This window comes from Vidua macroura, chromosome 19 (assembly GCF_024509145.1).
Source record: "Vidua macroura isolate BioBank_ID:100142 chromosome 19, ASM2450914v1, whole genome shotgun sequence".
NCBI lineage: Eukaryota > Metazoa > Chordata > Aves > Passeriformes > Viduidae > Vidua > Vidua macroura.
This window is the reverse complement of record NC_071589.1, coordinates 4,182,942-4,210,157: the sequence shown is the minus strand read 5'-3', so window position 1 is coordinate 4,210,157 and position 27,216 is coordinate 4,182,942. Positions and strand designations below refer to the sequence as shown.

Genomic DNA, 27,216 nt, shown 5'->3' with positions numbered 1-27,216 from the left:
ATTTCTTTCCCCTGCTGTTTCCACACCCCGTTTATTGCCTAACCAGGAGCAGCTGCCTGCTCGGATGAGGGATGCTCCCTGCTCAGTGCCAGGGATGGGGAGTTGGGACACCTGAATCTTCTCTGGACATGTAGAGGAGACCTCCAAACCAAGGCCTGGGGGTGGCAGGTCACACCAAGTGTCCCCAAGCGCTGCAGGAAGGGGTACAGAGGGATGTCCATGTGCAAGGATCCTTCCTCCCTCCCTCCCCATTCCCAGTCTCCACTGACATCTAGTGGCACTGAGGGCGCTCAGAGCTGAAGCCACAAGGAAGGCTCAGCCTTTCCTTCCCCATCCTGGCTGGGATGACATCCCGGGGGACTGCCACCCCCGGCACACACCGTGAGGGGGACAAACAGCGTCCCTGCCACCACCTGGGCTCTGCAGATGGGGACATGGAGTAGGGAGGGGTGCATGGCTTTGAGCCCTGTACCTGCCTGATTCCATCCTCTTCTCCTAAGATTAGGGGGAAATGATGGGAGGAGAATCCTCAAACTCCCTCGTGTGAAGGGTGTTTGCTAATCTGAGGCACTCAACAGGAGGCTTAAATATTCCAGGGTGAAAAGGCTTTTCAAATTTATGGTCCAGGACTAAAATGCTTGGTCCAGAGCTTAAATACCACAGCAAACCCTTCTGGCTGCAGTTCGCCTGCTGTGCTGCCTGTGACAGATGAGTAATGCCATCGTTGACTCTCACAATTAAAAGGCAAATATCATGTATTTATGTTAGGAGAAGTTTTACAGATTTATAGTTCTGTTTTACCCCTCTTGCATTGCTATCACAGGGTTGGCCTGGGTTTGGGACATTTGGGAGGGTCGATTTGTCACTATGGCAGCACCTGACCTCCAATCAAGATGTAAGGAAGTGATCTCCACCACTGGGCAGCAAAGGAGTCGATGGACAGAACTCTGGGAGGGGCCAAAGGGTTAAAGGGTTAAAAGGTGAAAAACCTCCATCGTGTAGATGAGCACATGGTGGGAAAATCCTCCGCTCCCAGCACCATAATATTTTCTCTATTCAGTCTTCTGTTGTATTTTTGATAAGGTTTTAATAAACCATTAAATTTTTGGAAGTGAGTAGCATTTCCCACACGCCCTTTCCCCAGCTCTCGGCAGTGGGAGCACGGCTGCTCTCCTGAGCGAGGCAGGGTTTGAAATGTGCTGCTGGAGGCACCAGTCATGGGGGTGTCTCACATCTTTCCCATCTAAAGGAATGAATATTTGGCACGATGGGTGAGCTTTGATCTGCTGGAATTGAGATAAAAGCTGTAAAATAGGAGGGGGGGTAAAAAAAAAACATAAAGAAGAGGTAGCAGGAAGCAGGAGAGGGACCTGTGAAGAGTGGGGATGTTGAGGGCAGAGGGGCTCCACAGAGGGGGGTTTCTCTCGATGGAGGTGGGTGACACATCCCCTGGTCTTGCCACCCCACCAAGGACAAGGGATGCACCTGCAAACCCAGTTTGTAAAACCTGAGCTGGTGCAGCCACCAGTGCAACCCACCCTCAGCACCCACACGGATGGAAGGGCTGGAGCTGGCCCTTGCTGCCTCATTTTACCACCTCCCCCTCCAAAAAAAAAAAAAAAAAAGCAACTTGATTAACACTGTTGCAGTGCAAACAGAATTTTATGCTTTGTGTAATCTCCACCATCCTGAATTTCCCTCCCAAAGTGCCAGGGAGCCCAGCACAGCCTCCCCAGTGTGAGAATCACACAGGAGCACATTATTTGATAGAGATCTCCATGGTTTCTTTTCTTCCCACCGAGCATCCTTATCTCTGCCCGGTGTGGTCTGTGCTCACAGGGAAGCAATTCCTTCCCATTCATCTGCTGGAGGCTGGGTGGATTTGCTGCCCTTGGAGGACCATCAGAGCACAATGGTCCAGCCATCCCTTTTCTGCAGAACCAGGAGAGGAATTTGCAGCTCAAGAGTTCCCAGCTCCAGGGCTGTCGGACATTACCCTTTTCCTGACCCTGAGATAGGGTAACTGAGAGGTATTTTAAAAACTTTTATTCTATTTTCAGTCTGATTTGAAGGGTGAGACAATACAGATGATATATAATTCACACCATCACAATCAGAAGCCAACTGTTTCATAATTATAATCCACTATAAGTGTTTTTTGGCCACACCATGCTGTTTTTGCCACACCATGCTTCCAAAACATTCAGCTTTTGCCACACCATGCTGTAAATGCCTTAAAGCCAATCATCTAAAATTACCCCTCATAGGTCCTACTACAATACATCTTTCATGGTTCTATTTCCCCAAAGTATCCAGTCTTTTTTGCAAGGCCATCCTTTGAAACTTGTTTCTAGCTCCATTTCTCTCTCAACAGTGTCTGTCCTATTCCATGGCATTTCCAAGTCAGCATTTCTTATCTCGAGGTTTGCATACAGATGCAGACTGTGTGAGCCTTCTGTCAGGCCCTGAGAACTCTCTACAAATCCATTTCCAGCCATCCCTTTTCTGCAGAACCAGGAGAGGAATGTGCAGCTCAAGAGCTCCGTTCCCAGCTCCACGGCAGGATGGGCAGAGCAAGGGGAGCCTGACAGGATTATAAAGGAAAGGTGAAACTCTTGGAGAGCTGGACTCCCATCCCCGCTCAGGACTCCTGATCTACAGAGGTACCTAATCTAATTTGTTGGTTTTCAAGTAAATTAACTCCTGGGCAGGTCTGTAGCCGAGTGGCTCTGTTAAATTATTGCTGCCCCGGGAGGAAATGGTTTGCCAAGGAGGCAGGAGCAGCTGGCAGGCGCTGATCTCCCTTCCTCTCCACAGCCAGAGCTCGGCTCCTGTGGCTCGAGGTGTGCAAAGCTCAAAGCTAAATGCTTTTTTAATGGGATAACATAGCCGTGGTATTTATTTGAGGATCATGCTTTGCATGCAGGATGGGTTTTTTTCCTATTTACTGTTTTTTTCTTTTTTTTCCTCTTGCCACTGGAAAGAAGAAAATAAAAGCCTGTAATCTCCAGCCAGCAGACACCGAGCAGATAAACTTCAGGTGCCTCCCGAGGCTCCTGGAGTGTTTTGCTCCCTCCTTATCTCCACCTCCAGGTGGCATCATCCCGGGGATGAGCACAGCTCCTGGGGGAGCACAGAGGCTGCTGTCCCATCCCTGCTCCGGGCTGGGCTCCCAGGGTGGGCTGCAATCCCAAACCATGCAGGCAGCAGCGTTTTTCCCGATGATAACCCTTGTCCCAGCTCAGCCACTGCCAGTGACAACACAGAGCCTGGCCCCTAAACCCATCCTGGCAGGAGCATCCCTGGAAGGGCTTGAAGAGCATGAAGAAACCAATTTTCCCCATCTCCTCAGGTATCGTAGCTTTCAGTGGTAATTACTGTCTGTTTTAATTCACCCATAACTGATATGGTCTTCAAAGCTTAAATGTCTTGCTCTAATGTTTCCAGTTTTTTATTCCCTTTTTTCCCTTGGAATTCCTGCAAGGGAGCCTCTGGGACTCCACAGCTCTTGCTTTTTGTTTGCTTTTAATCAGTTTGCTTTTCTTCCCAAAAACAAAGACAACACTGCCATGGTCTCTCCTTGGAAATTTCTCTACATTTAAGAGAAGAGAGAGGAAAAGTGTGACTTGTTATAGGCTGAGTTTCCTATGTCTTTCCGTGTTTTTATCTGGCAGGCTGCAAGAAAAACAACTCTCTTAATTTAGCTAGGAAATTGAAGGGCACATGTATAATTTGGGAGCGATCCAGCCTGTAGGACCGTGGTGAGCAAGTGTGCTTGTCTTGGTTTGAACAGACAGGTGTCTGCCAAGGAAGGCAGGAGCCTTCCTTGAAATGGAAAATGCAAACCCCCTCCATCTGAATTATTGTAATTTTGAAATTATAAGGCTCTCAGGCAAAGATACAAGAATAACAGTTCTTTATTAGGAAAATTAAAAATACAAATGTAATAGTACAAATAAAAAAACTACTGCCAGAGTCAGAGCAGGCCGTGGCAGCCTGTGGGTCAGGGTGGTGGCAGCAGTGCCATTCCATGGGGGCTCAGCCCTCCTGCAGTGCCAGCTGTGCTTCTGCTGGAGCAGGATCCTGGACAAGGCTGGAGTTTTCCTCTAAAGCTCCAGGGCTGCTGGAGATGGGCCTGGGCTCCCTCTGGGAATGCAGTGGGGCAGAAAGCTGCTCCTCTGGGAATGCAGTGGGCAAAGGCTGCTGTGCTGTTCCAAAGTCAGATTGTATCCAGGTAGGAATGCTTGGCTCCTCCCCTGGGTGCAGCATCTCCCCATGGGATGATGGAATTTTCTCAGCCATGCAGGGACACTCAGTGGCCATGAACAGAAGAGATCTCCTGGAGGGAGGGTTGGGTGTGGGAGAGATAAAGCAAACTGCCAATGAACAGCAGAGAACTGCCCCACCTCTGGCAGATGGGAATAGAATACACACCCAGCTACACATTTTGGCCTGAGACACTTATGGAAATGAGGGATCAGCAGGCCAAGGAGCCTGGTCCTTGTGGCAGAACTGTCATGGCAAGAGTGGCGCTGGTCCTGGTGTGAGGGGCTCTGGTTGCTGGTGCAGTGAAACACCTCTGTAGGTGCTGGGAGGTTGGGTTGTGCTGCTCTGTGTGGGTTCAGGTGGTGCTTGGAGAAAGTTCCTGTGGGTGCTGCTCCTCCTGGCAGCATCTAAGGTAGAGCGGAGTGTCCTGGGATTATTCCAGAGGATTGATTTGTTGGCCAAAAGCACAAACCCTGTGCCAGACCTGAGGACAGTGCTGTGGCCATGCCTCCCCTCCAGACAGCAATACGGAGTGGCTGCTGAGTGTGCCCCTGCCACGCCACAGACGGCTCCTGGGGCACAGCCCCCAGCCCCTCCACAGCTCTGGGGGACAAAACCTCCTCATTCTGCAGCCCAGGTGGGCTCCAGGAGGATGAGGTGCTCATGTGGGCATGGACAAAAGGTGATGGAAGGAGATGTTGGAGGTCCAGGCAGTGCCCAGAAACCACAGCACAGCCCCAGTGCCTGTTCAGGCCAGCCCACACAACCCACAGCAGGAGGGCATTCGCAGGGCCCCTTCTCTCTCCTCCTTCTAAAGGATCCAAGTACAATATTTTGGGTCTTTTTTCTGCTTTTCTCATCTTTCCTCCCTGCTGGAGCTGATTTATCCCTCTGGCTCACAGGGCTCCATCCAAGAGGGACATGTTTTGCCTTTGTAGTACATGAGATTGCTATAAATTATTGTCTGCTTTGTGTCAGCCAGAGCCCGACACAGCCCATAAAACTTTCTGGCCATGATATTGCTCTTGAACCTGGCACCAGGCCGCTGATGGTGAGCTGGCACAGACCCAAAGGAAGGGGTTGGAGCTCCAGGCATGTGTTGCTCTCCAGTGTGACACCCTCAGTTCTGCTCCTAAAGTCACCCATGGCATTTACGAGTCCGTGGAGAAGGAAGAGCTCTGTCCTTGCTGTCACTTGTGCCTCCAGATAGCCACTCCTGCTCCAGTTCTGCAGGGGATGGTGCAGGGACTGCTCCCAGTCTCTGCTCAGTGGTGCCCAGTGACAGGACGAGCAGCAGTGGCACCAACTGAAACACAACAAGTCCCACCTCAACCCGAGGAAGGGCTGTGTCCATGGAGGGGGCAGAGCCCTGGAACAGCTGCCCAGGGAGATTGTGGAGGCTCCAGCTCTGGGGACATTCCAAACCCACCTGGATGTGTTTCCATGTCCCCTGCTCCAGCAGGATTGATCTCCAGAGGGCCCTTCCAACCCTGACTATTCTGGAATTCTGATTCTGTACCACCCCTGGCCACCCCTCCACTGTGGACAAGCGGGCAAAGAATTCAACAACGTGTGTTTCTAAGGCTTGCAGGTGTAGTAGTAGTAGTAATAATAACAATAATAATAATACTAATTTAATAATAAATATTATATTATATTATATTATATTATATTATATTATATTATATTATATTATATTATATTATATTATATTATATTATATTAGTAATTGCAATTTTTCACCAAACACAGAACCAGTGAGGTTAAAACTCAGCTGACTCAAGGCCTGATTGCTGCCTGTTCACTTTATTAGCCATAAGTGATGTGTGCAGGAGGGCAGTGGGAAGCAAAGGGGGCCTCTTGAGAACCACAAAAACTGGACTTTTAATTTAAAACTGCCCTTTCCTGTTGGAGTGTCTCTCCTGCCAGTCCATTTTTTATTCCTGCTATGCAGCAGTGATCAGCAGGTAACAAGGGAGAAAGGAAACGGATGGTCTTGCAGCACTGTCTGGCCGGCTCCAGTGCTGTAAATTATAGATATATATGGTACAAAGGAGTGCTGGGATATTAATTTCTGTTGTTGAAAATCACAAACCCTCTACTTTAATTTATTGCTAAATAATAAATGACTTTGCGAGATACTCGACAAAGATAAAGACACCTCGGTAAATCAAACAGCTCATAAGCACTTCGGGCTCAGTCTGTCTTGCATGTGTACTTAAGTGGTTTATATTGTTCTCAGAAAGCAGAAATAAGCAGGCGTTTAACTGATGCTATCTGCCAAAATAAAGGATGAACCCGTGAATCAAATGGTTTCCTGCAAATCCTCATTTGCATTTGAAGAGTGGAATGAGGAGCCCTGCTGTCGTGCTGTAGGGATCTGGGAGTATTTAGGTACAAGGCTCAAACGTGTCCCGCAGGAGCCATGGCATGCAGGCCCAGAGTGGGGCCGTCAGGGAGAGCAGCAGGTGGGTTTATATGGGATTTGTACGGGGTTTATCCACAGCTCAGCAGGAGGAGGAGCTGAGTGCACGGGTAAGTCTGGAAGATGCCAGGATTTGAAGCTGTCTTTCCTCACCTTGCACCTGTGAAAACACCGTTTTGGAAAATCCACATGTTCCCGTTCTCGTGGCACTTGACACGGTGCAGAGCAAGGTGAGACAGTGGTGGCACTGCAGACCCCGATCTGCAGCGTGGATCTGCCACGGAGAGTCAGATCCCTGGCTGGTTCTGCCTCAGTTTCCCTCTTGGCATGCAGAGGAAGCCCTTCACCTCCAAAGACTGCCATCCAGCTCTGCCTCCTGGCCCAACACTTTTTTCTCCTCCCTGGGCCCACTTGTGGCAGCAGCAGAGACAGAGCCACTAAAATTGCATCTGCAGGGGAGGCAGGAGCTCTGGGGTGGCCGTAAGGACGTTGGATGTTGGGTTCTGCAGCCCAGCCCCACAGATCCAGGAAGGCAGCAGCCACAGAGAGCCAGGCTCCAGCTCTCTGCAAAGGCAAGTTAGAGTCAAAAAGATGCAATCAGAGTCTGAACTGAAAATAAGATATGGATGTGGCCGATTTTGACATTTATAGCTCATGTTTATTATGCAAATTGGCCACACTCTATAGGAATGCAGCAGAAGGAGATTGCAAAGGGCACCAACTCATCCTTGACGTCTGTGTTGGAAGCATCTCCCGCGCATCTGTGGCCCTGTTAAGCAGATTTTTGGGGTGGTGGGGAGGCAGCCGGGGCTGTGGGAGCTCTGTGAACGGTGCCAATGCCTGGCTGAGGCTCTAGGATCTTTAGGGATGTGGGTTTGGTGGAACAAGAGGGTGTCAGAGCAAACCATCTCAGAGCTGATCCCTGGGATACAATAAGGCACTTCCTTGGATAATTTCAGCAGATAATTTCAGCCAGAGCTGTGGCTGTGCCTTGGCCTGGCTCTGAAGGGTACAGGAAGCTCCCAAGTGCTTTGGAATGTTTGAGAGCGTGGCTGCCTGAGCACAGACTAAAAGAGATTGCTGTGGTCCTTTGTCGAGTCACCTCTGTGTTGTTATTGGACACGAAATGAGTGTACAGAAGTTTGGTAAGTTTAAAAGAGAAAAAGACCCAATTTTATTTCTGACCTCGCAATATATAGAATTTTAAAAGTGACAGTGGATTGGAGGATGAAATTGCCACCTCTCCAACCACACTGGTAAAACCAACAGTCCATCAGTTCTCTCCTCCCGCAAAGAAGAATGTAAAACAATCATTATTTACATGAACAGTGCGTGGGAACTCCAGTAGAAATATGTAAACATCAGAAGACATAGAAAACTTTTAAAAGAACTTTAAAACTTTCAAAAGAACTATAAAAGAAAACTTAACACTTTTAAAAATCAGGGCAACACTTCTGCAGTGCCCAGCCTTGCCCCTGTGGCTGGAAATGGATATTTCCCCGAAATCAAGGGACACTGAAGCCCTCACTGCCAGCCCAGAGCTGTCCCCATCCCACAGGGGTCACAGGAGGAGCAGCTGAGTGGCTGCTGGTGCCGAGTGCCATCCTGCAGGCATGGACAGAGCCAGGAAATGTCATCTCAGAGATCCCAGCACCCGGTGGCATGAACAGTGCCACCCTTGCAGGCGTGCTGGTCTGGGGACGAGAGGAATAGTGGATTTGTCTTTACAAACAAGCTGTGGGTTGTTGTAAAATGCAGGCGAGCCCAGTGGGAAGAATGATGATGTCTAACTCCAGTTCAGAAGGCTGAATGATTTCTTTATTGTAATTATGCTATAATACACTAATATACTATATAAAAGAGGATACTAAAAACTACATGCTACTTCCTCTAACTACCAAATCTAACACTTCACAACTTGTGACCCTGTTCTCAAGAGTCCAGCCACAGGTGGATTGGATTGGCCACCACACTCAAACAACTCTCACCAGAATCCAATCAAGCAATCACCCCAGGTAAACAATCCTCCAAACACATTCCACACGGGAAAAACAAGGAGCAGAAATAGAAATTGTTTTCTCTTTCTTTCTCTCTGTGCACCTCTATGAAAAATCCTGAGAGAGAGAGAAATGTGCTTGCCACAGTGGGTCTGCTGGTGGATTAATTTTCCTGACGGGGACTCTCCAGCCCACTCTGGGGTGTGTTCCAGCTCCGTGGAGAGGCCTGAGGATGCTGCAGTGCAGGTGTCTGACAGCAGAGAGCAGCTCAGGGTGGGCACTTTGGTCTGTTCCTGAGGATTTTGTCCAGCTCCATGACACAGTGCCTGCTCCTGGCTGTGCAGAGGACAAATCACACCTGGTACAGCTGATGTGAGGAGAGCCACAGTGGCAGTAAAGTGGAAAAACTGCAGTAAAGTGGAAAAATTATAAGAAAAAGACCTCATAAAATCAAGCCTGCTCTGTTGTATCAGTGGCTGGTCTCATCATGCCAGCACATGTGCAAGCAATCCTGGTGTGAGCAGTTAGTTAGCATAACAATCTATTCTTGGGTGAAAAACAACTAGCGCCTGTATAAACATTAAATCTGTCCCATGAGAAGCAGTGAAGAAAATATGTAAACAATTTAAGAGTATGGAGATTTGATGGACAAGTAAAATACCTTTTACTAACAAATAAAGTAATTGGCAAGAAAGCTCCTGACCAATTGGAGTCACACACTGGATAAAAAGGAGTTATGTGAATAAAGAATGGGCTTTTCCACCATGAAGAAAATGGAGTCTCGTGTGAATTATTCTGATAGAGCACAGCCACACAGAACTGGATCTGGAAGAAATTTTGCCATAATGAGTTATTATTAAAAAAAAAAAAAAAAAAAAAAAAAAAAAAGAAGCCTGTGGCAATGGGGACGTGCTGCAATCAGCAGACTCCTGGCCACAGCAGTGCTCCTCAGCAGGTCACCAGCTCTCGGATTTGTCATCTTCAGAGTGGAGGACACCAGCCCAGCTGGCCCCAGGGCTCGTGCACACAAACTCCCCAGCTGGCAGGCTGAGAGGAGAGGAGCCTCCAGCTGGGGACAGTGACAAGTGCCTGAGAGAGAAAACTCCTTTCCCTGGCACAGCTGGATTTCTCAGGGATGTTTCTCTGCAAGCTAGACAAGCAAGTGTGAATAAATGGAATAACCATTTATTAGATACACAAACCTCTTCAGCCTTCTCTGCAGCAGGGGTCTGGGGACAGAGGAGATGCTGATGGCAGTAATTCCAGATACAACTGAGCTCTGTGGAGCAGGGAATTTTCACTTTGTTTTTCAGGTGAAGGCAGAGATCTCTGAGCTTTCAGCTCTTCACTGGGGTGGGAGGGACGTGTGCTCTCCGAGTGCCTCGGGCTGAGGTGTCCAGGTGACATGACCAGCCATGGCACTCTTTCCCGAGGGGGGACACCTGCTTTTTGGTCTCTGCTGGGTGCCTTTCCAAGTGGGAGAAGGGCCAGGGTAGCTCACAGCCCATTTCTGAGGCAGCAGGAGCAGTGATGGTCCCTATGAACCAGGGCCACCACAAGATGGCCACTAGAGAAAGGACATCAAGGGCTGGAGTGTGTCCAGAAAGGGCCAGTGGAGCTGGGGAAGGGTCTGCAAGCACAAGTTTTATGAGAGGGAGCTGGGAAAGGCTCAGCCTGGAGAAAAGGAGGCTCAGGGGGGACCTTGTGGCTCTGCACAACTCCTGACAGGAGGGGACAGCCAGGGGGGTCGGGCTCTGCTCCAGGGAACAGGGACAGGAGGAGAGGGAACGGCCTCAGGCTGGGCCAGGGAAGGTTTAGATCAGCTGTTATGGAAAATTTCTTCACTGAAAGGGTTGTCAAGCCCTAGGACAGACTGCCCAGGATGGAGGGGAGTCACCATCCCCAGGGGGATTTAAAAGATGTGTGGATGTGGCACTTGAGGATATGTTTCCGTGGTGAACACAGTGGTGCTGGGTTAATGGTTGGACTCAGTGATCTTAGAGGTCTCTTCCAAGTTTGGCAATTCCATGATTCTCTCAAGTGCCTCAGTGTGAGCAGCCCCGGGAGCAGCAGGAGTTTGGGTGGTGGGAGCAGGCCAGGAGCAGGTACAGAGCCAGCTTTCACCTCAGATACACCCAGAGTAGAAACATGCACGGGCCAAGGGCTCAGCTTTATTTCAAACTCTCTGGCAAAAAAACTTTACCTGTGTTTACTTTTACCTGTGGAACTCCACACCTGAACATGTGAGACCAACTTTTGGGTACCACTCTCAGCATTTCTTGCCAAGAGGAGGACCCAGAGAGACCCAAAGGGATTTTAAGGGCTTGATGCACTGAAGTGCTTTGTCCTTTGCAGATCAGCAAAGCCCTGGTGGCAGCAAACCACTGTGCATTCTCTGTGCATCCTCCCCCAGTGGGTGAGCTGCAAACCCTCCAGCTGGTTGTGCATCCCGGGCTTTGCCCCCAAGGAGGCAGAAAGGCTCCACTCCCCACGCTCAGGCACCAGGTGCTGCTCACCCTGGAGCCCGTGTCCTCTCATCCCGTGGGATATTCCATGTGGGGGCAATGGATCAGCTGTGGAAGCAGTGACCCCACCAGGAATATCTGTGGTCTGACACATCCCACACCACAGCAGTGACCCCAAAGGCAGCAGGATCCAGCCCCAGCAGGACCAGGCTCCCAGACCCACGTGCTGTTCAGTTTTCCCAACACTGTTCAAAGCCAGGGCAGCTCCAATGTGCCCAGAGCTGCTCGGGTGTGATGTGGCACCGTGGGCAAGAACCAAACCCCACATCTCTGGCAAGCACATTTCTCTCTCTCTCAGGATTTTTCATAGAGGTGCACAGAGAGAAATGAAAGAGAAAACAATTTCTATTTCTGCTCCTTGTTTTTCCCGTGTGGAATGTGTTTGGAGAATTGTTTACCTGGGGTGATTGCTTGATTGGATCATGGTGAATTGTTTGGGCCTGATGGCCAATCCAACCCACCTGTGTCTGCACTCTCAGAGAGGGTCGCAAGTTGTGAGTTGGTTAGATATGACAGTTTGAGAAAGTAGCATGTAGTTTTTAGTATCCTCTTTTATATAGTATATTAATGTATTATATATAGCATAATTATAATAAAGAAATCATTCAGCCTTCTGAACTGGAGTTAGACATCATCATTCTCCCCATTGGGTTCACCAGCATCTACAACACACGTCTGACAGTGAAAGTGTTCTGCTGGAGCACAGGAAAGCAAATTACTGTGGAGTAAACGAGAAAATCCATCATTGGTAGGAAGAGGAGGAGGGAACTGTTGAAGGATCCACGTACAGGACTGTGACAGCGATCAAACAACAGCCCTTTAAATGTCAAGGGGTGTGAGCATGGTTTAATAGCAACCAAAACGCTGCCAAGCTGGATGATGAGGAACAAAGCAGAGGGATGGAGACATACACCCATTATCTGCTCCCTGGAGAAAGAGAGGAGGGAGATAATTCAGGTTTATGCTTGATCTGCTGTGTAAATCTCAGCGAGGTAATGTTTTCTTTTATCAAAGAGGAAAAAAAAAAAAAAACCTGTTTGTTTTCAGCAGTGTCCCTGCCGTCAGCCAGGCAGCCCGAGCTCGGCTGTACAATGAGATTCACAGCGTTTACAGCCGGCCAGAGCTGGGCAGGATTGCACCCAGGAGGGATGGAAGCCTGCGGGGTGTGGCAGCTGGGCAGCCCTGGCTCCCTCGGAGGCAAAGGACTGAGTATGAGGGGGGCACAGAGGGATCAGCAGGACGCAGGGTTTGCAGCAACGGGTGTGAAATGCTTTTACCTTCCCAAATAAAACTCGAGGAAGGGTGTGAAATGCTTTTGTTCTGCACACCCGTGCCCTGGGCCAGGGAGGGAATGGGTGGCTGTCCCTGCCCTCAGTGGGGTGTTGGGATTGTCCCTCCACCTCCCTGCCAGGCTGGTGGCAAACAAGGCTGTGAGGGCTCGGAGAGTGCCTGGGGAGCCAGCACAGCCTGGCCGGCTCATCAACCACTGCACATTTGGCTCCAGTGATGCCTCAAGGCTGCCCTAGAGCAGAGGCTGGATGCAGCCAAAGAATAAAGCAGGGATTTATTAAGAGGATCTCCTCCATGGATCCACCTTGGGCAGCACCAGAGCCCAGCCAGGGCTGCACCCAAGATGAACCAAAATGGTCCCAAAATGCACGACCGCTCCTGGGGGCTCTCACTTTTCTAAGTGCTCCATTTGCATATTGGGGTTAACTGTCCAATTCCAGCTTTAGCCCATGCAGTTCCATCCTGCTTGTTTTTCTCTCCTCAGCCCACGTTGTTTGTGCTGTTGGGCCTGAGGTTTGGATCATTTGTCCTTGGTGCCCAGCTGGAGAAGGAATTGTTTTGTCTCCCTGCTCTGTGCAGAGAGTTCAGCATCCCCTCATATGAAGCCCAGACCCACACACTAAAGCAGCACAGAATGTGAAAAATAGAAAAGCCAAAACCTGAGGCATCATCAGGGCTCTCCCACTGTGCTCTGGGTAACTGGCACCCCTAAAGGATTTCACTGCAATCACAGTTGGATTTGATGATCTTGGAGGTCTTTTCCAGCCTCAAAGATTCTACAAATCTGTAAGGAAAAAAAGAACACTGAGCATTATGACTTCAGCATTAAACCAGCAAGGCATGAAAAGCAGGGTTGTGTTGGGAGAGAGGAGATCCCTGGGCTGGTCAAGGGGCAGCAGGGAAGGGCTTTGTACTCTGAGAAGCACAAAAGCAGCTTTTGCAGAGTCAGCTCCTCAGACCTGTGTTTTCATTCATCCCACTGCATCACAATTCTTTGTGCAAAGTAGGGATCGCGCCCTCTGCTTTCACAGGGACTGGAAAAATGTTCCCGGGTATTTGTAGAACACTCCTGCTGTCTATTTACAAGTGGCATAAGGAAAAACACGAGGAAATGAAGAGTTCAGTATTCAGAGCAGGCTCTAAGCAGTAAAAGCACCCACTCCATGGGAATCTGAGTGTGGAATTACCTGCTCAGCTGGCTCAGCGTGGGGCTGGGCTGGTGGCACAAACCTGTCCCTGTGTGGATGTGCCAGCACCCAGCAGCCACACTAAGCTTTAATGGGCAAAAATGAGTTTTTATTTGCTGGTGGTGTGGTGCTTGGTTTTCCCAGCTGCTCCTCCCATCCAGGTTTTGCACAGCTTGGACCTGTATGTATATTTTATAAGAGGTCTGCTAAAATGTGTTACTGCAGAAATAAAACTAAACTCTGCTTCATTTTTAATGAGCCATCAGGGAGCAAGTTATTGCTTGTTTGTTGGAGTGGTTTTCTGCTCCCAAGCTGTTTATACCAAAATGTCTTGGAGGGAAAATTGTGATTAAATTTCTTGAGAGATACCTGTATTTGTGCTGAAAGCCTCTCTCTCAGCCAGGAGTGGGGCTGTCAGAGTCGCTGAAAGTGAAGCACAATTCAATATAAACAGGCAGCCTTGAGAACCATCAGCAGAATATTAAATTAAAATACTAATTTACTCTGTATTAACTGCCCTGTGGTTTCAGCTCTAGCCAAGAATGGCCTCTGAACCCTCTGTGTGCAGATACTTTGCCTTTGGGGGGGATTATAATATTGGAATCATGGAATTATTTGGGTTGAAAAAGATCTAAAAGCCCATCTCATTCCACCCTGCCATGGGCAGGGACACCCTTCACTGTCCCAGGTGGGACAACCTGGCCTTGGGCACTTGCAGGGATGGGGCAGCCACGGCTTCCCTGGGCAGCCTGTGCCAGCACTGTCCCAGGGAGGAACTTCTTCCTCACTTCTTTCCGTGTAAAACTATTCTGCCTTGTCCTATCGCTATCTGCCCGTATAAAAAGTCACTCTCCATCTTTTCATGAGCCGCCCTCAGGCCCCGGCAGGGGCTCTGAGCTCTCCCTGGAGCCTTCTCCTCTGCAGGCGGGCACGCCCGGCTCTCCCAGAGCAGAGGGGCTGCAGCCCTGGAGCACCAGCAGCTCAAAAGCCGAGCCCTGCCCGCTCGGGCCGTTCCGAGCTGCACGGGGTCCCGTTCTCTGCCGCTGCCGAGGCCCGCAGCGCTGCGCTCCGCTCCCGGCGGGCCCCTCCGGTTCCCCTCCCGTTCCCGGGCTCCGCTCCCGGCCGTTCCCCTCCCGTTCCCCTCCCGTTCCCGGGCTCCGCTCCCGGCCGTTCCCCTCCCGTTCCCCTCCCGTTCCCGGGCTCCGCTCCCGGCCGTTCCCCTCCCGTTCCCCTCCCGTTCTCGGGCTCTGCTCCCGGCCGTTCCCCTCCCGTTCCCCTCCCGTTCCCGGGCTCTGCTCCCGGCCGTTCCCCTCCCGTTCCCGGGCTCCGCTCCCGGCCGTTCCCGGAGGGTCCCGGCCGCCGCTGCAGTCCCAGCTCCCGCCGCACGAGGGCGCTGTCCCTGGCGGGCCGTGCCCCGCGCGGCGCTCTGGCCCGCGGCTGCTCTCGGGGCTCTTCCGGCCGCGTGGTGCTGAGGGAGGGTCGGAGACATGGTGGGCACGGAGGTGCTGAGGGGGAGTGGGGAGACATGGCGGGTACGGAGGTGCTGAGGGGGAGTGGGGGGACACGGCGGGCACGGAGGTGCTGAGGGAGAGTGGGGGGACACGGCGGGCACGGGAGTGCTGGGGGAGGGTCGGGGGCATGGCGGGCACGGAGGTGCTGAGGGAGAGTGGGGGGACACGGCGGGCACGGGGGTGCTGAGGGAGAGTGGGGGGACATGGCGGGCACGGAGGTGCTGAGGAGGGTTGGGGGCATGGCGGGCACGGGGGTGCTGGGGGTCAGTGGGGTGTTGGGTGCGGGGAGGGGGCTGGGGGAGATGGAGTAGGGGGCGTCTGGAGAGCTGAGGGTACTGAAGGCCGGGGGCAGAGTGTGGGGTGCAGGAGGGGCGGTAATGGGTGAGCAGGGGCTGGGGGCGGCGCGGGGACATGGGGGACTCGGGGTTTGGGGTGCGGAGTGCAGGATATGGAGGTTTGGGGGGAGCTGGGGGCGGCTGGATGCGGGGGTGCACAGGGGGCTTGGGGCGCAGGGTGGCGGGTATTGGGGTACGGGGGGAAGGGTGTGGGGTTGCAGGGGGTGCTGCAGTGGGGCTGGAGGACGCTGTGGGAGGCAGGGGTGAACTTGAGGAGGCCGGGGGAGAAGGCTTGGGGGGCTTCGGATGCAGTGAAGGCAGTGAGGGCCTGGGGGACAGGGTGTGGGGTTCTGTGGTGGGCTGGGGGGGGGGGTGTGGGGTAGTGAGGGCCTGGGGGCCATGTAGGGGGCTGCAGTGGGGGCTGGGGGAGGCAGGGTCTGGGGTCTCTGGGGGCTTTGGGACTGCGTAGGAGGTCGGTAGGAGGGCTGGGGTGCTGTGCAAGGACAGCCCCGGCTGGGGAGGTGTTGGGCCCACAGCAGGGTGGGGGAGCAGGGGGAGAGCTGAGTGGTGTGTAAGGAGTGAGCTGTGTGGTGGGGAGGGGGCTGCAGGGCCAGCCCCAGGGCCAGCAGCCAGAGCAGGACTTTGCTTTTGCTGTGAGTGTCCCAGAACTTTGCGTGTCACAGGGTTTCCTGCCGGGGCTCAGCCCCAGAGAAGCCACAGATGGTGACAGGGGTGGGACTCAGTGCTTCCATTCCCGAGGTGAGGGAGCAGCAGGTGAGTGCTGGGAGCCCCGTGTGCCCCTCCTGGGCAGGGGTACAGGGTCTGTGGGCTGGGGAAGGGCTGCTGGGTGGTACCAGCCAGCCTCACCCGTGCCCGAGAGCAGCTCCCAGGTGGGCTCCGTGCTGGGCTCACCTGTGCAGTAACAGGTGTGAACATTCATGAAGCATTTTGATGGTCATGTATGATACTGCATACAACAGCTGCACTCCTAATCCAAGGAAAAACAGGTTAGACTGGGGTTTTTTAATGTGTGCTGAGTCTTCTTTTGAAAATGTTTTGCAAAATCAAACTGGTGCTCTCTCAGGTATGGAAATGAGAATTTGGGTACTTGATTTATCACTAGATACTGTTTGAGTTGCAACTTTGTTCCCACGTAGCAGGGAGTAGTGATGAGGTGGTTTCTGCACTTGAGCAAATGTAAGGCTTTGTTGGAAGTTGTGTACTTTGCTCTCTTGTTTACATGTCTGGTTTCTCTCCTGCAGCGGGGGGTTCACCTGGGGACACCTCAGGGGACTGTGGGAGAGGGGAAGGCCTGGGCTGGGAACCTGGCAGTGATCCCGGCTGCTGGCAAACATCCTTGCCAAAACAACAAGTGCTTTTCCAGTTTGTTGTTGCTGTGGGATGGGTGATCTGGCCCTGGAAGTGCTTGTGGTGGAGATGCCTTTGGGAAGGATTTTAGGGAGAGCTGGGGTGGGATGATGCTTCAGTTAACACTGATCCAGAGGAGATGGGTGTGTGTAGGACAGGGGCTCTGGCTTTAGCATTCCTGCCTGGACATCTTAGTTATTTATTTTCAGGTGGCTGGACCAAGAGGTGATTCTGCAGGATGGTGAGAGCTGCTCTTGCAGTTTGGTAATACCTGTGTGGTCCTTTTGGGTTATCACAGAATCACAGAAGGGTTTGGGCTGAAAGGGACCATAGAGACCATCTCCTTCCACCCCCTGCCATGGGCAAGGACACCTTCCACCATCCCAGGCTGCCCCAAGCCCCATCCAGCCTGGCCTTGAGTATGTCCACAGCTTCTCTGGGCACCCTGTGCCAGGGCCTCCCCACCCTCCCTAATTCCCCAATACCCCATCTAACCCTTTCCTGTGCCTGTTGAAACCATTCCCCCTTGTCCTGGCACTCCATGCTCTTGTAGAAAGTCCCCCTCCAGCTTTCCTGTAGGTTGTAGAAAGCAGTTTTGCCTAATTGGATGGTGAACATGAATAAAATCAATTTTTCAGAGTTGACTTTCTTCTTGTTTAATCCTTTTGTGCCTGAATGCTGTAGGCAGGTGTTTACCTGCTGCAGGTGGCTGTGCTGAAGTGACACCTGCGCTGTCACACCCTGCAGATGTGCAGTGCCCAGCCCTGCTTGGGGAGCTGTCAGGCAGTCGGATCCTGAATTGAGCTCGGCATTGCTGTGGGATTTGGGATTGTCTCGGTGTGCCGAGCTCCCACCTCCACTAGAGGGTGTGGAGCTCCGCAGAATCCTGTGTTTTCACGGAAAAGGGAAAGCTGGGAGCCTTTCTGTTATCGGATGTGCAGGCAGCGAGGCCGTGGCAGGATTACATCCCTCGGGAGATCCCTGCTGTGTGCCCTGGCAGCAGCCCAGGCTGCATTACACAACTGCCAGCCGAGCTCGGAGCATTCCATGGGATGTCCCTGGCTAGCACCAGGAGGAGTAGCTGGAGTGTGCAGGGGAGGCAATTCTGCTGGAGGTTGGATCAGGTGGTGCCCAGCTCCTGGACGAGGTTTCCTGGAGGGACAACTTGCACATTCAAGTTCCCTCTCCTTTCTCCTGGGGAGAAAAACGTATCTAAATAGCAAGGACAAATGTTTCACTTGCACAAGAGCCTGGCTCCTAGATTTCCCTTCCTGGAGGGAATTTCTACTTGTTCTGCAACCTTCCCAAGCCAAGCCCAACACCAGTGTGCTGTGAAATTCCATAAGCCTGTGCTGCTTGCTGGGCTGTGTGTGCTCCCTGTGCTTGTAGGATGCGCTGCTCAGCTTGAGGTTGGCTCCTTGGCCAGGTATAGGATTTCTTCCTTGCTAAACTCTGCCTCCAAGTGTCTCGTTAAGAACGAAATCCTGAGCAGAAGGATCCTTGCTGCAGCACTCAGTGCCTGAGGGAGCACCCAGAGGAGAGCTGGCTGGCTGGGTGAGTAGGTGATGCTGTGGCTGGGCATGTGGAGGAACACAGGCTCCTCTCCAGCTGCTGGTGCCGTGTGGGCCTGCAGACATTTTGGGGTTGGATCCACCTGGGAGGGGAGCAGCTCCACAGGCAGGTGGGATGTGCAGCTCTGTGGTGTCAGGAGGCCTCGAGGCCTCTGCATGCTGCCAGGGATGTCCAGTCAGGGATGTCCCATGTCCCTGGGCATGGGAAGAGCTAACTGGCTTCTCCAGGGACCTTCCTGGAGGAATCCTATGGGTAAATGCCCTAGAGGGAAGAGGGGTCCCAGAGAGCTGGGATCACTTCTTCCAGACTCAGTAACATCACTATAGACAAGGAATGGAGCAAAAGGGGCAGGAGAGCTGCAGGGATGGACATGGAACTCTGTCAGGAGAGTCAGTGAGGTGGAAGATACCGGGATGGTGCCTGAGTGTGCTCTGATGTACTCATCCACGGCCAGGAGTGCTGATGGGAGGGAGGTCAGAGACTGTGTCCCGGGTGCCAGCTCCTGGTGCAGAGCCAGCTGTGGAGCAGCAGCCAGGATCATAACCCAGCCAACCAAATCCTCCATCAGCTGAGCATGAAATGGATATTTATGTGTATAATGGGGAAGGAGGCAGAGGTGTTTGCACAGGCTCCTGTGTTATGCCTCAACTGCAACCAGGCCAAATTCCAAGTGCTGGGGCTGTGCTGGGATCTGGTCGGACCCTGTGGAAGGGGAGCAGCTCCCATGTGGGCAGGGGAGATGCACAGGCTGTGGGGAACAAGCTGAGGGCAGCTGCCAAGGTGGGGCAGGTTGGTGAGCTATGGGGAAAACTCTCTGTCCTCCAGGGCACAGCCCAGAGAGGGCCTGGCTGTGCCTGTGGTGTCTCCCCTTGCACTGAGCCTGGCCCCGCTCCAGGTCTGCCTTCTGCTCTGCTCCTGGTTTGTGCTGAGGCTGGAAGAACTTTGAGCTCTGTGCCTGGCTGGATCTTAAGCTGAGGCAGCCATCAGGTCCCACTGCCTGTGTTATGTAAGGGTTTGAACTTTGCCCTGTTGGAAGCAGAAATGTCTGGCCGCCTCTGATCTCTGCAGGAATTGTGAGTGTGGAGATTGACGGCTGTGGCCACTTCTGCTGGGTAAACAGCCAGGGCACTGCCTGTTTGCCTCTCTCTCCACCACCCACTGAAGATGCTTTGACAGCTCTCTTGGAGTGTGACATCTGGGAATAGCGCTGGCAATCCGCAGTGCAGCCCAGACCCTTCCACTTGGCATCAGTCAGCCCTGGTGAGGCCTCACCTCTGCTAGGAGGCTGCTTTTAGCTGTTCCCTCGACAGCTGTTTTAGGTCTGTTTTTAGCACTGCTCTTCCTTCAGCAGCAGCTGAAGTCCTTTGGGCACAGGCTGCAGGAAGGACACGTCTGGTGTCTCACTGCCCTGACCCTGGGGAAGGATGAGGCTGGGCGCAGCCTGAGCATCCTCAGAACTCCCAGCTCCCACCAGAGCCAGCACTGCATGGCAGCAGTTGATGCCCATCACTGTGCTGTGGTGATGAAGGGAGGGGGCAAGCAAAGAAAGCTTTAAAAAAATATATATTTGTAAGCCATAGCAAGAAATCTGCCATGGCTCCACGTTGGACCTTGCAGTCAGAGGTGAGCAGGCTTAATTTGACAGCTATTTCTTAAATATTTTAAAAGCTGCCTGGAATAAACTGAATGCTTCCGAGTAGTGACCTAAATTCCACTTGCTGTAAATTTCATTAGAAAGTGGATTTGTGTGCCTGCCAGGCTGCTTTGCAGCTTCATTGATCTGCCCAAACCATGTGCTGTGCAAGTGCCTTCCTCAGCAGATTTTTAAAGAGCTCACTGCTGCCTGCTGCCAGCCCAGAATGTGACTCGTTTTCTTTCTTTTCTCTCATCTTCCTCCTTTTTTTTTTTGTTTCCTGGTGCAAATGCATGATTTGTTTACTAATCACGTTGCATCATTAGCTGCACAGAATCATCCCACCGGCTGTGTGGGTATGGATGGAGCAGCTGGGAAGGAGAATGTCACTCTCTTCAGTTCGCTTGATGTGCTTTGCTCCCAAATCCCCATCCCACGCCATGAAGGCCAAAGACTTTCACAACCCTGGCAGTTGCCAGCAGCTCTCTGTTCTCCAGCACTGTCACCTGTGGTTGTGACACCCCCTGGAAAAAGCCTCCTCCCCTCCTGCTGTCCTCAAAGTGCTGTCTATCCCTGTGCAACCACGGCTTTGGATCTTGTGGAGAGGTGTGATGGTAGCCCAGATGGCCCAGACTGAGCCTTAGCAGGGAACATAGCCTGGGGAGGTGTGGGACTGCCACACCTGTGGATGCAGGAGCAACATGCACCTCCCCAGGCCTGAGCAGGGTCACACAGGTGATGCTGAGCTCCCTTGCTGTGGCAATGTGCTTGCAGCTCACCTGCTGGGGTTAAAGGGAGTGGAGAGGGGCTCTGTACAGCACCACAGGGACACAGGGCTTGGCAGAGCCACAGCTGTCTCTGTTACATGTTTGGTTTCTCTCCTGCAGTGGGGGGGTTCAGCTCCTGTGTTGTCAGACACGGAGCAATTGCCTGGTTGGGCTGAAGTGCTGGGTGAGGGGAAGGTCTCTGTAGCCCTGAGGTTGGATACCCAGCCCTTCCTGCCCCATGGGAACCCTATTCTGGGGCTGTCCCTCTGCCCCTGGCACTTCTGCTCCTGGGGGACCCCCAGCCTAGGGAAAGGCTCCATCACAGTATGAAACCCAAGTTTTGGAAGCCCCATGGCTTTGCTGTGTTTTCGGGGGGGGGGGGTGGTTGGGCAGACAGACTGTGCTGCAAAGAGAGGCCTGACCCACAACCCCATCCTACAGCAATGAAGTGCTGGCCCCTGACAGGAGCTCTGACAGCTTTTTCCAGTTCACAGCACAAGGCAGAAGAGGCTTTTGAAGAGGAGCTTTCGTGCCCAAGGACAGTCCCAGCAGTGCCGGGCTGGAGTGGAAAACAGCCCTGGCAGCAAGCCCAGGGGTGAGTTTGGGCCAGGAGGGCACACTCATATTGAAGGGATGTCTAAGGGGATTGGTTATCACAGAAATGGTCTCCAGAGGGTGACATTACAAAACATGGGCTTCCCTCAGCTGTCTCCAGATACAGGGCCTGTGCAGCTGGCAATATGGGAGGGACTGGAAATTCTCCAAACCCACCCAGAGGGGTATCTAGTGTCAAGGATGGAGGTTGGAGAGAAATACTCCCCTCTTCTAACCACTGCCTATGACTGAACGTTGTAAAGACACATGTGGAAGGGGAGTTTGGTGCTTCTCTTGCTGTGTGGGTGATGAAAGTGGGAAGAAGTCCCTGTTTTGGAGCTGTGGAACATGGGACTGTCCTGCCTTCTGACGAGGAAGGGGCTTTCTTTGGCTGAGTTTTGGCCTCCAAGCAGCAACAGCCTTTCCACTTCCCTTCCCCTTTGACTGCCAGAACAGGGGATGCTGAGTGCCAGGATCCTGACACTCTGTTCTGGGAGATGTGCTGCTTCACCTCTGCTGTACAACTCTGATTTATTTTCATAAGTTAAACCTGAGGTCTGACAAAGACCCCACAGCTTGGGCCAGCAATATGGGCTGTCCTGGGGAGAGGGCCTCGCTGGCTGTCAGCATCCAGTCTAGGGCTAAATTAATTTCCCATAAATCTGAAATGCTCTCCCAGTTTCCCAGATTCTCAGCACCTCTGCTGGAGTTGCCTGTTATTTTTTCCCTGAGGTCTTAGATGTACAATAGATTTTGCAGAGGTGATGACCCAATCCCATCCCCTCATGCTGTCAGCACCCAGAGCCTTTCCTTATTCCAGCTCTTGATGAGGAGTTTCTCTTGTGGCCCCAGGTGACTTCAGCTGTCCCCAAGCCTCATCTGTCCCCAGCTGGAGGAAAGGCAGGGAGGAAGGAGACTTGGAGGCAAGAAGTCTCCTGGCTCTGTCCTGCTTTTGTTTGGGGCACTGTGGGTGGTTCAGCCCCTTTGAGTGGCTCTGCAGGCTCACCCTGTGCCTGGCAGAGAGGCACCAGGACTGTGCCAGCCTGGCCATGACTGGGTGCTGGGATGGCACCGGGAGCTTCCCTGGGTCATTCCCCTGTCCAGTGCAGTGAGGCTGGAGCAAGTGCAGCTGCACTTGTGAGTGCTGAGCAAAGGGCTGCTCGGGGGCAGCTGCCAGGGACAGTTGGATTGAAGTGTTGAGAGTGTCACCAAAGCAGCAGTTTCTCTCTGCAACCCATGGGGGTTTATGTGAAAAATGAAATTTCTGTCTATCTCCTTCTTTGTGCTTTCTCATCTCCGCCAACGGAGCTGAACATGGGAGAGGATTTTTTCCCTATATTTAGCTTTGGAGAAATTGCTATAACTAATCGGCTTTAGGATTCTGCGTTCTCTCTTTTATTTTATCTTTTCCTGTCACTAAGACCTTGTCATGTGGCTGTGGACTGCAGCTCGCTGGCTCTGTTTGCTGGGCTTTCATGGAGTCAATTAATAACCCGTAAAAATAACACCTCCAGCTGTTCCACTTGCAGCTGCCAGGCTGGAGTCTAATTATGGGGCCTTGGATCCCAAATCCTGCTTTGCATGTAAAAGTGCCAGTGAATAGGAAGAGGCAGAGGAGATGGCAATACAAAAAAGGAATGTGGTTTGGGGTCTATTTTTAGCCTTTTCAAGCCAAATGTAAAAAGACCCTTAGGCTGCTTGTGCCCTGCTGAATGTGATCACATGCACAATATTGTTCCCATGGCAAAGCGCAGCAGCCAGGGTGGGTTGGGGGTTATTTTTGGCAATTAACTTGCCTACATTGCAAATGTTCTGGGTTAGTTTGCACAGTGCCATGTTGTGGCTCACATCCATCTGCTAATGGGTTTATTGCAATCAGCTCCAGTTCTCTCTGTGTTCCTGAATGTGCCAGTGCAGTGGTGGGGAGGGGAGGCACACAGCTGCTCACCCAGGGCATCTCACAGAGTGGTTGCTGCTAAAGGCGTGCTCAGCCTCCCTCAAAAAGTCCTTTCCTGCTGACTGTGACACAAAATTAATTTAGCTGGAGCTCTGGTGGATAGGTGATGGTCTCCCTTTCATGTCATCCTGTCTATTGTGCACCCTCATCTGCTTTCCAAGCTGGATGTTGTCTCTGGGTGAGCTGCTGGGCAGATTTGTCCTCTGCTTCTCTGGAGCCTCTGCTGGGCTGGTTCTGCCACCACTGTCATATTCACCTGTCTCTTGTCTCCTCGTGGGTGCTTCATAACACTCTCTTTTCTTGCTCCCCACAGAAGTGGTGCAGCAAAGGCCCACAGGGGCCCAGGTGCATGGTGGGGGGGTGTTTGGGATGGGGCAGAGAGATGTCTGGGGGCATTTCAGACAATGAAAGCCTGATTGTGACCAAAGGCAAATCAAACAGCTGTTCATTAGACAACTTAAATACTTAGTGGTCACACATTAGTCTGTAGCCACCAGCTTGTAACCATGACTGCAAATAGGCATCCTGTGCTGGAGACCATCCCCTTTGTCAAAACAAGTTATTTGGAGGCTGATACTGAAACCTGCTCTCAGAAAAAGCCCTGACACCTCCCACTTGCACAGGGGTTGCAGGGCCACCCCTGTGACAATGCCACCTCTTCCCTGTCTCCCCAGGCTCCCTCTGACAATCACCAGAGCCAGGAGGTGTTAAACATTTTCTCTCTCAGCCCTCGGGGGATGGAGCCACACTCTCAGAGGGTGTCCCTTCAGTGGAGCTCTGCTGTGAGTTCTCTTAACCAGGGACAGAGGATGCTATCAATTCGTCCAGCCTTGCCTGGCAAAGAGATTGCAAACGTGGCTTTCCATCACGCGCTACATTAGCCAAATTAATTCCAGGACAGCCAGCCAGCAGTGCTCCAGGCCGAGACTGATTAATGCTGCAGCCGTGTCAGAATCAGCAGAGCTGCTGCCTGCACTGTGCCAGCTCCCCGGCTGCAGCCAGCCCTCTGCTCGGCCATGCCCTCCACCTCACACCTCTCTGGAGCTGAACTCTGCAGTCACTGACACAGACAATTCAATTGCAAGGAACATCTGTCTCGGAATTGTGCTCCCATTCAGGCTGCTGCCGCCGCGATGGGGTGACATTTTTCATGCGTCTTGCCTGCTTTCTTCAATCTCCTAAACACAGGCACGCCTGTGGAGCACAGGAAGGTTCCTCCCCCATGAGAAGGAGAAAGAAATTAGCCGGCAGATCGAGCGTGTATAGCAAATAATGAGATTGCCTTGGATACAGGACCGGAATTCATGCAAAGCATGATGCTGATCAGAGACGATAAGCGGCGTTTCTGGGGTCTGCAAACAGCGTCACGAAACTTGCATTTCTCAAGTTCTGAGACACGCGTGGACGAAGGCTGCCAGCACAGGCCTGATCCACAGACTGCAAGTTAAAAAATAAACCCTAAAATAGCAATACTGGTAGTTATTTTGGTGTGCAAATGCCTCATAATGCCTCGTTTTCCTCCAGGCACAGGAATAAGCTGTACAGACACAGGCACTGTGATGCTGGAGGAGCAGCAGTCACAAAGGCAACTTGTCCTGACAGAGCTCCACTGAAAGGTGCTGTGTTTGCCCACAGGGTGCACACCCAGCTCTAGTGGGGTCAGTGTGTCCTTTAAAAGAAGATGGATTTGTGCAATACTTTAAATAGTAAGTAATTATTTCTTATTACTCTTCTTGTATTAAAAAAATAATAATTATCAACATATTAGAGGCACATAGGGACAAAGTCTCCAGTGAGTGACCCAGCAGCCTGATTCAGTGCTTGTTGAAGCAGCTGAGAGTATTTGCACTGTCAGACTCATTAGAAGGAGGGATGGTAAACAGCCTTTGTTTTTATTTTTATAGGAAATTTACTCATCATTTCTGTGAGCCTTTGGCTGAGACTCCTATTTTTCTAAGAAATGAGTGATCAGATCATGGCAGTGCTTTAACTCATTCAAAGAGACAACTGGAAACAGGCTGTTCCCTGGAAGGCAGGTACCAGGCAGCTCCCAGACACATGGACACAAAACTCTTTGCAAAGGCAAGTAGAAAAGTTGGGCATTCTCAACAGCCCAATGAACCCTTCCTCACTCACAACTCCAGCTCCCTATATTATGAGCCTGACATCTTTATCATCAATAAAACACTTCAGCAAAGTAATTATTTTCCAAGTGGTTTTCCCCTTATTCCTTATACCTTTATTTCCTTTACTAGAAAAAAAGGTCATAGGGGTGAGTTCTCTTTAACCTGTGCCACCTCCTGATGTCTAAGGGATAAAATAACCCAGTGGGAGCCCCAGAGGGTGTCCCCTGCTCCTCACAGTCCCCCGAGAAAACAGTGCTATCAGGCTTTTAGGTGTTACAAACATCCAACACAGGTATTACAATAAATGTTGGATCTGATTCTTCACCCAGAGTATCCACTCCACCAGCTCTTCACATTTAATTATCTCTCTACGAGCAGCCCCCCCTGCACCACCTGCTCACTTTTGTTTTAGCATGGCACGGCTCCTGAGCAGCGACACAGAACTCGAAGCAGGGAGCTTGGATGGGTCCAGGCTTTGCAGGGAGAGCTTGGGAATAAGGGCTGGGACACGAGCCATGCTCATCCCGACTCATCTATTTTATGAATCAGGACTTGGTCCTATTTGCTAATGTTTGTCTACGTAACCTTTGCTGTCAATGGGGCCGGTGCTCTGATGTCAGCTGCTGGACTCTGAGCCCTGGCAGCTGGTGTCCCTGGCCAGCTCCCAGGCTACAATTCAATTTTCCTACCAGTCACTTGAGAAGACAGGAAAAAACATGTTTCTGCCTGTTTGTGGCATCAAGAAATAAAGGGCTCCAGTCTACAAGGTCATTTAAGGCTTTTTTATGGGAAAACTCAGATAAATCAAATAGTGGTATAAGGTTAATACACCTTCACTTATGGTGCAATAAACTACGGTAGACTAAGGCTGGTTTAATCCTGAATAAAAATCTCATCACGGAATGTAAAACCCTCTAGGTACCGTACATTAACATCCCCTCTTTGAACACAGGCCAGTCTGGAGATATGTAACCTAATCCCAATCTGGTGAATAGTGGAAAACTACTGCAGAGCTAAAAGGCAGGAAATAATACCTGGAAATAAGGGAACCACCCAGGAAGTGAGGAGCTCTGGTCTCCTTTCTCGTACTGACTTCCTGTGTGATTTACCCTATGGCATTTTGTGAGCCTCAATATTTATACTGCATATTGGGATTATTAGTGTCTTCCCTGCCATTATAAAGGGCTTTAAGATCTCCAGAGATACGTGGAGAAATTTTTCCTCCTGTTCACTGTTTTCTCAGTACAAGCTGTCCAGGGAGCTTACAAAAATATGTACAACTGTAGTGGATGGGCACATCCAGGTCTGTGTCTGGAGGGTCACAGTTACTTTTAAGAGAAGAGGGGTGAAGGAGTTCACACATCCTCACACCCAGCTTTACCAGTTTGTCTCTCCCTAGACTGACAAGGGAAAGTAAAAATGGTGACACCTAGTGAAATACCTGTGATGCATTAAATAAAAACTGTGCAAACCAGAATCACTGTCCCCAGGGCACAACTCTGTTCCATTAACTGTTTGTCACTCATCATGCTTATTATTATTTCCATCATGCTGGCAGTGTTATCATTTGGGACCATTTCCATGGCTTTGAAAGTTTAGGAAGCAGATATTTATTTCAATGCAGCCAGCAGTACATAAAAAATTCCACTGACTCAGACAGGAC

General features: G+C 51.5%; 2 long non-coding RNA genes and 1 other non-coding gene across 4 annotated transcripts; 2 read left to right on the top strand and 1 right to left on the bottom strand.

The window, feature by feature from the left end:
• The first annotated feature begins 2,982 nt into the window (after positions 1-2,982).
• LOC128816738 (uncharacterized) lies at positions 2,983-25,628 on the top strand. 2 transcript variants are annotated; one of them, XR_008440001.1, is made up of 3 exons: positions 2,983-3,352; positions 24,952-25,133; positions 25,332-25,628. It is a non-coding gene; the product is annotated as an uncharacterized LOC128816738 (long non-coding RNA). The 2 variants fall into 2 exon arrangements; XR_008440002.1 differs by lacking the exon at positions 2,983-3,352 and adding an exon at positions 21,374-21,471.
• Positions 11,767-14,731, bottom strand: LOC128816737 (uncharacterized). Its single transcript, XR_008440000.1, has 3 exons — positions 14,060-14,731; positions 13,163-13,287; positions 11,767-13,044 (listed from the first exon to the last, which is right to left on the bottom strand). It is a non-coding gene; the product is annotated as an uncharacterized LOC128816737 (long non-coding RNA).
• LOC128817057 (small Cajal body-specific RNA 16) lies at positions 16,361-16,515 on the top strand. The gene has a single exon (XR_008440093.1). It is a non-coding gene; the product is annotated as a small Cajal body-specific RNA 16 (non-coding RNA).
• Positions 25,629-27,216: the final 1,588 nt, after the last annotated feature.